We start from the raw sequence: 9251 nt of genomic DNA, 5'->3' as shown, positions 1-9251 counted from the left end.
TTTTATTAGAAATGAGTAAAATCCATTAAAAATTTTTTGTTTTTATTTTGCCTAGTAATATTAAAATGCAAAGACTTGGTACAGAAGGATTTCTTCCAACCTTTTAAGATTATAACCTAGTTTTTTTTTCATCTTTCTACAAAGTAAAATAATTAGGCCTGGGGTCTCATGTGTTTATTTGTAATCAAACTGAGACTGAGCTTTTTTCTCCCTCTGGGAATTTTTGAGACATCCCCTCCCCGCCCCAAGAGATTTTCAGTGAACTTGTGTTCTGCCGGAATTTGCAAAACTGTTCCTGACTTGTTTCTGGATGCTGGTAGAGGTTGAATGTCTGCCATGGGACATCAAGGCACCAAGCCAGACAAACTGCCTCTCATAAACTGGGTGTTTTCTGGTTCACCAACTATAAACTAAAAGTGTCTAACAGAAATCCATCATAAGTGGACTAAACAAGTCCAGAAGGTACAAATAAGCTGCTTATGCAGGTGATTCAAAAACTGCTCCAACTTCTTTGACGCCTCTCCTTCATGCCACACCTATGGCCTCATAGGGAATGTTTTATGACCACTTAAAGAGGGTGGAAAATCATGGTCACATGATGGGGCCTCAGGTGGAAAATAATGGTTGCCTCACTACTCAGCTGCGTCTTCAAAGGGATGAAGGGAAATGTCTCCGATGGTCAGACTTCAAGCAGTTTAGTTATCCACTTCGTTTAGAAGGGAGCCGGCCTGAGATACAGATCTAAATTGATTCATGGGCAGCATCCAACAGGCCAGCAGGTCAGGAACTCAAAAACAAAGCACCCCACACCCCCCAACTGGTAAAACAATGAGTCTGGGGAACAACTGCGTGAAGTGAAGAATGTAAAGATCTTTGTGTACCATATAAACATGCTTTAAAAGATTAGAGTTTTCTAAGCTTAGAGTATGTCAGCTCTGACACAGACCTACTGTGTGCAGAGCATCTACCTGGGCTGTTCCACATCATCCCATAGGATTTAGCGGCGGGGGGGGGGGGGGGGTTGGGAATGGTAACCGATGCAAATGTGAAGCTCATGCTGCCTGCTGTGCCTTGAGTCTCTGCCCTAGATGTCTCTTGTCTTCAGTCAATGTCCATGAAATGGTGGCAGGCAGACTTGTTAGCTTACAAGCAGGGTAAAATCTCAGACTATTTGCTGTTGTTGGCAAACTGAGGAAGTTGTGGGGTTAGAGTTAGGATAGAAACGAGCTGCCCAAAGAGTGCTTTATTGCTATTCATTCCCCACTAAATGGGAGATGTTTTTATGACCATAGAGTAGCAAGTTGGGAGCAGGTGGGATGATTCACTGTCATCTAGTGGATTCAGACTCATAGCAACACTGCAGGACAGGGTGGAACTGCCTCTGTGGCTTTCCAAGACTACATCTTTACACGGATAGAAAGCCTCTTCTTTCTCTCAGAGCAGATAGTGGTATTGAATAGCTGACTTTGAGATTAGTCTACCCAATGCGTAGCCCACTACACTGCCAGGGCAACCAGGGTCCCCAGAATAAAATGCATTGTACTGGTAGTGAATACAGAGTTTTGGATAGACCACGTTGTTGTTGTTAGGTGACTCACAATGACCCTATGTACAACTGAACAAAAGCTGCCTGACCCTGTGCCATCCTGGCAATCATTGCTGTGTTTGAACCCATTGCTATAGTCACTGTATCAATTAATTTCATGGAGGGTCTTCTTCTTTCTTGCAGGCCTACACTTTGCCAAGCATGATGTCTTTCTCCAGGGACTGGTCTGTCCTGACAACATGTCCAAAGTACGTGAGACAAGTCTTCCTGGCTTCAAAAACGCATTCTACTTGCACATCTTTTAAGACAGACTTGCTTGTTCTTCTGGAAGCCATAGTACTTTCAGTAGTCTTCACCAGCACCATAGTTTAAGCGCATCGATTTATCTTTGCTCTCCCTTATTTAATGTCAAATTTCCACAAAAATAGGAAGCTATTAAAAGGCCCTGGCTTGCGTCAGGTGCATCTTAGTCCAAAAATAACATCCTTGTACTTCAACACTTTAAAGACCTGTGCTGCAGACTTCCCCAACGCTGTGGGATACAAAAAGGCTTTTCCCCAGTTTTTCTCTCCCAAATATATGCCAAACCTAAGAGGCTGCTTGCCAGCACATGGTGGGAGGTCAGATGTTTGGAGATATTCTCCCTAAAGGCATGAGCCATCCTGAGCAATCAGACCACTGTCTGGTCCACTGTAGGTGGGGCTCACACCCTACTGATAAGGAAAGTGATTGTTTCCCTGGAGAACTCAGAACAGGTCACACCAGCTCAGTGACATCCAAGGTTAGGCTGCCATCCTGAATCTAGGATCCGCCCATCTTGTACATGTGTACCCCTACTCCCTCCTCTTCCTATAGCATGTATACTCCTAGACCGTCCCCCTCCCATTGCTGTATGGTCTATGGTACTACCCCTTCCTGTGACATATGTCATTACCTGTAATCGGGGGCTTGCACACCCCCAAGTATATATAAACCTTGGTTAGAAATAAATATCTCTCTCTTCCCCTCTACTCCTCCTGCTCTCTGCACTGACCTGGCTGCTGAGATCATAGTAGGCCAGGAAGGTGGGCATACCACCACGAAATGTGTCTGACTCCTTTATTTTGCTCTCTCTTCTACTTCCCTTATTCTATATGACTTTAATATAATCTTTATATATTACTGCTGCTCAGTTGCATCTACAGACCCATATTTGTCAGGGACTGGTTTGATCTCTTGACTGCTGTTTCCATGAGCATTGAGTGTGGATCCAAGCAAGATGTAATCCTTGACAATTGCAACCTTTTCTCCATTTATCATGATCTTACCTATTGGTCCAGTTGTGAGAATTTTGGTTTTCTTTACATTAAATTACAATCCACAGTGAAGGCTGCAATACTCACTGTCAGCAAGCAAGGTTGTCATCTGCATATGACAGGTTGTTAATAAGCCTTCCTCTGATCCTGATGTCATGTTCTTCCTCACACTATCCAGCTTCTCTGATTATTTCCTCAGTATACAGATGAAATAAGTATGGTGAAAAGATACAATCCTGATGCACATCCTCCTTGATTTTAAACAATGCAGTAGTCCCTTGTTCCATTTGCACAACTACCTCTTGATGCGCAGGTTCCACATGACCACAATGGCATGTTCTGCAATTCCCATTATTCTCGAGGCTATCCAAAGTTTATTAATGCTCCGCACAGTCTAATGCCTTGGCATAGTCAATGAAACACAAGTAAACATATGTCTGGTATTCTCTGTTTACAGCCAAGATCCATCTGACATCAGCAATGATATCCCTTGTTGCATGTCCTCTTCTGAATCTGGCCTGAACCTCGGGCAATTCCCTGTCAAGGTACTGCTGCAACCACTGTTAAATGATCTTTAGCAAAGCGTTACTTGGATTTGATATCAATGATATTGCTCTCTAACTTGTGCATTCTGTTGGAATAGGCACAGACATGGATCTTTCTTTGGACTGGGCAGATATGGATCTCTTCCAGTCAGTTGGCCAGGTAGCTGCCTTTCCATTTGAGGGGCAAATATAAGTAAGTGCTTCCAGCGCTTCAGCAGCTTACTGAAACATTTCAATAGGTATTCCATCAATTCTCAGAGCCGAGTTTTTGGCTAATGTGTTCCATGCAGCGTGGATTTCCTCCTTTACTACCATTGGTTTTTTATCATATGCCACCTCTTGAAATGCTTGAATGTCGACTAGCCATTGTGGGTAAATGCATATTCTATCTTCTTTTGATGTTTCCGGCATCACTCAATATTTTGCCCATAAAATCTTTGAATATTGCAACTCAAAAACTGGAGTTTTTCTTCAGTTCTTTCAGTTGCAGGTATGCTGAGCATGTTCTTCCACAAAGCATTGTTTACAGGCCACTTTAAAACCTGACAAAAGTCATTACCTTTGGCCCCAGAATGAAGCACTAGAATGAAGCACTATCTTTATCTTTCAAAACCACTACAGGCTGACCACTTGACATTAGTTATTTAGAGAAAGCCTTTGTAAGAGAAGGTGACAATGATGTGAGATCTGAATAAGTGCCTGGGCTGGAAGACTAAATGGTCAGCATCTCAGGTCAAAAGGACACCTGATGCAAACCCGACATTTGAAATGAAAATGAGGGACAGACAGAATGAGGGGACTGGGGAAGTAAGGGCAACACTTAGGCTTTCCAGCTGGAGCAACTAAGTGGACACTGGTGCTGTTTAACCAAACATGATTATCAGAGAAGAAGCAGGTCTGAGCATAAAATAGGCTAGGCGGGCCATATTGACATCTGAAACACCTCGGAGAGGTAGACCTCAAATATGCATTGAGATTTGCAAAGTTGCAGTTCAACAAAGAAGTCAGGGCTAAATAAATAGATGACAGACAGACAGACAGACAGACAGACAGATAGATAGATAGATAGATAGATAGATAGATAGGAATACTTTAGCCTCTAAGAAAATTCAGTGTTTTTTGTGTGCCAGGCGCTAGCTAAGCAGTTTGTGAATAATTTCTCAGTAATACTCCCAACATCGCTATGAAGATGGCATTGTGTTCTTATTTTCATCTTAAAGACAAAGAAAGAGAGCAGGCATTTCTCCAACAAAGGAGGAGAAAGCAGAAGAAACCCTCACGAGGCCAAGCAGAGCTCACACTCAACTGCGCTGCGACGGCTGCTGCTGTTCGCAGCACTGGAGTCGAAGCGACACCATGTGTGGAGCAGGCTGCTCTGTTGGACTTTTAAGACTGTGATCTTCCATAATCAGGTCACCACCACGGTCTCAGGAAGCACCTCACGGTGTATTTGAAATGCCAACTTCAGGGCCAGTAGTTGTGTGTTTAACCCTCTTTACTAATTACACGGTCTGAAATGTATAGTGTTAGGTTGGGTTCGTTAGAGACAAAGCCAGTGACGTTTGCATGTGTTGCATGTAAAAACAGACACATATCAAGACATCGCTTACACCATTGTAGAAATAGGTAAGCGCAGTCCAGTTCAAGCCAGGCTTCTCCTGACTCATCAAAGCAGATGAGCAGAAAGCAAGATGACAAAGCAGACACAGCAGGGGGTACAGGCAGACAGATGCGGAGGTCCAAAGTGGGCCAAATTAATCTGCCGGCATTCCACTGATGGATCCTGGACTCCGTGGACAATACAAGCAGAGATGGAGGAACCAGAAGAAAGATTCAGCTCCAGCAGAAAGCAAAGAACCAACTCTCGTTCAGCTCTGCGTGGACTCTCTTATACAAAAAGGCTTACGAGCCCAAGGCGGGTGTTGTGACTCACCAAGGCTGTGACATAGTCAGTCATAAATTGAGCCACCTTTACCAAGGAATGTCTAGTTCATATAATCCCTATGTATATATGCATAACACTTATGTATGAGGAGACACCAAAAAAAACAAAATTTTTTCAAAGCTATGTATTTAAATTTTCTTTACTAACAACCTTATCACTTTCAAAGTACTCCCCATTACACTTAATACATTGGTCAAATCTGCGATTCCATTCTTGGAAACATTTTCAAAGTCATCTGTTTGCATGGCTGACAGCACCTCCCTCACTTTTCTCTTCACCTCTTCTATGTCGTCAAATGGCTGTCCTTTCGTGTCCCTCTTCACTCACAAAAACAAAAAGAAGTCGCAGAGAGTGAGGTCAGGTGTGTGAAGTAAGAGAGGTATGCTGTTTTTGCCAAAAACTGGCACACTGAGATGGCTGCATGAGTAGGTGCATTGTCGTGGTGGCAAAATCAGTCACCGGTCTGCCACAAACCAGACCGTTTTGTCACACACTGTACAGTCTTTTCAGAACCTCTCAATAGAAAGCTTGATTAACAGTCTGACCTGGTAAACAAACTCCAAATGCACTATCCCCTCACATTAAAATAAAAAGTGCGCATCATCCTGATCTTTGATTTCACTTGAAATCTTTTTGGGGGCAAGGTAACGATGGTGCCTTCCACCGTCTTGATCGGTGTTTGCTTTGAGGATTGTAAGAATAGTGCTATGTCTCATCACCAGTAATGACTTCAGAAAAAAAAAGTCTGGGTCGCTTCGGAGTTGTCCTTTCAAAGCACGGCATGTTTTCACTCGAAGATCTTTTTCCTGGTCAGTCAGAACCCAAGGCACAAATTTCACAGCGACCCTTCTCATTCCCAAATCTTCCATTAAAATTCACTGAACCAAGCTCCAAGATAGTCCAGATAACTTTCCATCTCTTCAATGGTCCTTCGTCATTCTTCAAGCCCAAGTGCATGAGTTTTGTCGACATTTTCGTCCGTTCAGGAAGACAGATGTCCAGAACAAGGTTTGTCATTAACTGATGCAATCGGTTCCCCCTTCCTCCCCTCCTCCCCACTACATTCCCCCACCTTCCATGTATCACTACTCCCATTTCTGTTCCTGAGGGGTTGATCTAACCCCTGGATTCCATGTGTTATGAGCATGTACCTGTGTACATGCTCTGGTCTAGCCAGAACTGAAAGGCAGGACTGAGTCACGATAGTGGGGGATGAGGAAGTCTCAAGAACCAGAGGAATATTGTGTTTCATTGGTGCTATACTGCACCCTGGTTAACTCATCCCTTCCTTGTGACCCTTCTGTGAGAGGATGTCCTATTGTCTACAGATGGGTTTGGGGTCCCTGCTCCGACCCTCCTCATTCGCAACAATAAGGTTTTGTTGTTTGGGGTCTTCTGGTGCCTGTTCCTGATTCTGTCGACACCTCTTGATCACCCAGACTGCTGTGCTTCTTCCATGTTGCTTTGCTGCTTCCCTGCTAGAGGGCCGCTTCTTTAACTTTAAGCTTTTAAGACCCCAGATGTTATATCTTTTGATAGCCGGCACCATCAGCTTTCTCCACTACATTTGCTTATGCACTCATTTTGCCTTCAGCAATCATGCCAGAGGATGAGCATCACAAAATTCCAGGTGGTTAGAACAAGGTGTTCTTCTGTTGAGGGAAGGCTTGTGTAGAGGCCCAAAGTCTGTCCACTACCTCACTGTATTGCCATATAAATATATGTGCATAGGCCAATACCTTTATTTTTATGAATATATTTACATAAGTGCACACCTATATTTATACCTATATATGTTATATGCTGTCCATATATATATATAGATATGGATATGTTATATCCATAGCTTAGCTTCCTAGATCTTTCCTCTGTTTCCTTTGACCTTCCTCCTGCCCCACCATCACACTCGCCCTTCTTTTTGCCTCTTAGTGATTCCTATCAGCTAGATTGCTGTTGCTCCACCACCACGGGAATCTCTACTTTCTCCTCATTGTTGCTTTTTGCACATTTCAATTTACCTTCCTTTGTCTTCTCAAGAGGCCCTTTGAAATATTTTGTTCAATTCTTATATTTTTAATCGTTTTATTGGAAACTCTTACAGATATTTTAACAATCGATAATTCAATTAGATCAAGCACAATTTTACAGTGGCTGCCATCATCATTTTCTTTGTTTAAAACATTTTATTAGGGGCTCATACAGCTCTTGTCACAATCCATCCATACATCAATTGTTTAAAGCACATCTGTACATTCTTTGCCCTCATCATTTTCAAAGCATTTGCTCTCCACTTAAGCCCTTTGCATCAGGTCCTCTTTTTTTTCCCTTCCCTCCCTGCTCCCCCCTCCCTCCTGAGCCCAAAATAATTATTTTGTCATATCTTGCCCTGTCCGAAGCACATTTTCTTTCTTACTGAACTCTTTGATATCAGCTCCCTCTTTCCCCTCCCTCCCAGAACCCTTATTAATATATATTATATATAAGCCGTATCTTACATCATCCACTGTGCCCATTCAACGTATCCATACAATTGTGTTATTATTCATTCCCCTCGACTGTGACTGAGGTCACACATTGCTATCAGTTCCCCCTTCACCCCCTTCACCACCACCCCTCTTCCCATACCTTCAGGGAATCACTACTCCCTCTTCTATTTCTGAAAGGGTTATCTAGCTTGGATTTCATGCATCAAATGACCTTAAGTATACAAATGAACATACACAGGTCTCACAAGATGAGGCAAAACTAAGGCCATAATAGTGGGCGGAGGAAATATTAAAGAACCGGAGGGTACTTTCATCAGTGCTTTACTGCACCCTGGATATATCATCCCTTCCACGTGGCCCTTCTGAGATGGATGATCCAATTATCTTACAGGTGGGTTTTGGGTCTCGACTTGTCTATATTGTTCCATTCTTTTACTTCACCTTTTCTTCTTTTCACTTTATTTTTTTCTATACACAAGAGGAATTTTAGTTATTCTATGTACAAGAGCAGTGGTTCTCAACCTGTGGGTCGCGACCCCTTTGGGGGGTCAAACAACCCTTTCACAAGGGTTGCCCAATTCATAACAGTAGCAAAATTAGTGCGTGATGAAGTAGCAATGAAAGTAAATATGGTTGGGGGTCACCACAACATGAGGAATTGTATTAACGGGTCACGGCACTGGGAAGGTAAGAACCACTGTACAAGAGGAATAGCCATTTTCCTTTTTCTTCCTTTTGCATGTTTTGAATGACCTGTTTTCTTCATATAAGAAGGTCTTGATGTCATCACATAACTTTCTTGTCTTTGGTCATTAGTGTTCAATGTGTACAATTTGTTCTTGAGATAGTCTCTAAGTTCAGGTGGAATACACTCAAAGTCATATTTTGGCTTTCATGGACTTACTTTAGTTTTCTTCACCTTCAATTTGAACTCTCAGTGAGCAACTCATGGTCTGTTCTGCAGTCAGCCCTGTACGAATATAACTGGTGATGCTGTTTCTCCATCATCTTTTCCACCTCATCTCTTTCCTATTTGATTCCAGCGAGATCCACTCATATAGTCATTGTTTATGTTCCTGAGAAAGGGTATTTGCAATGAGTAAATTATTTTGCCTCGGAAAATCCCATCGTGTGATCTCAAGTCATTTTTATCAAGGGCACGGTTTCCAGCTACTGGTCCTTCGTCATTTCCAGATTTTTCATGCCAATCACTGGGAATTATCAGTACATCTTGATTGCATTTGATCAATTTCAGACTGCAGAAGTTGATGAAAATCTTCTAATTTTTTCATCATTGGCATTAGTAGTTGGTGTGTAAGTGTAGCTACTTGTGCTATTAAGTGGACTTCCTTATAGGCATGTTGATATTATCCCGTCGCTTGACAGACAACAACGTGCTTCCAGACAGATCTTGAAATGTTCTTGGCAATGAGC

Source organism: Tenrec ecaudatus, chromosome 1 (assembly GCF_050624435.1).
Source record: "Tenrec ecaudatus isolate mTenEca1 chromosome 1, mTenEca1.hap1, whole genome shotgun sequence".
NCBI classification, from domain to species: Eukaryota; Metazoa; Chordata; class Mammalia; order Afrosoricida; family Tenrecidae; genus Tenrec; species Tenrec ecaudatus.
The sequence above is the reverse complement of the archived record's forward strand: the minus strand, read 5'-3'. Positions refer to the sequence as shown.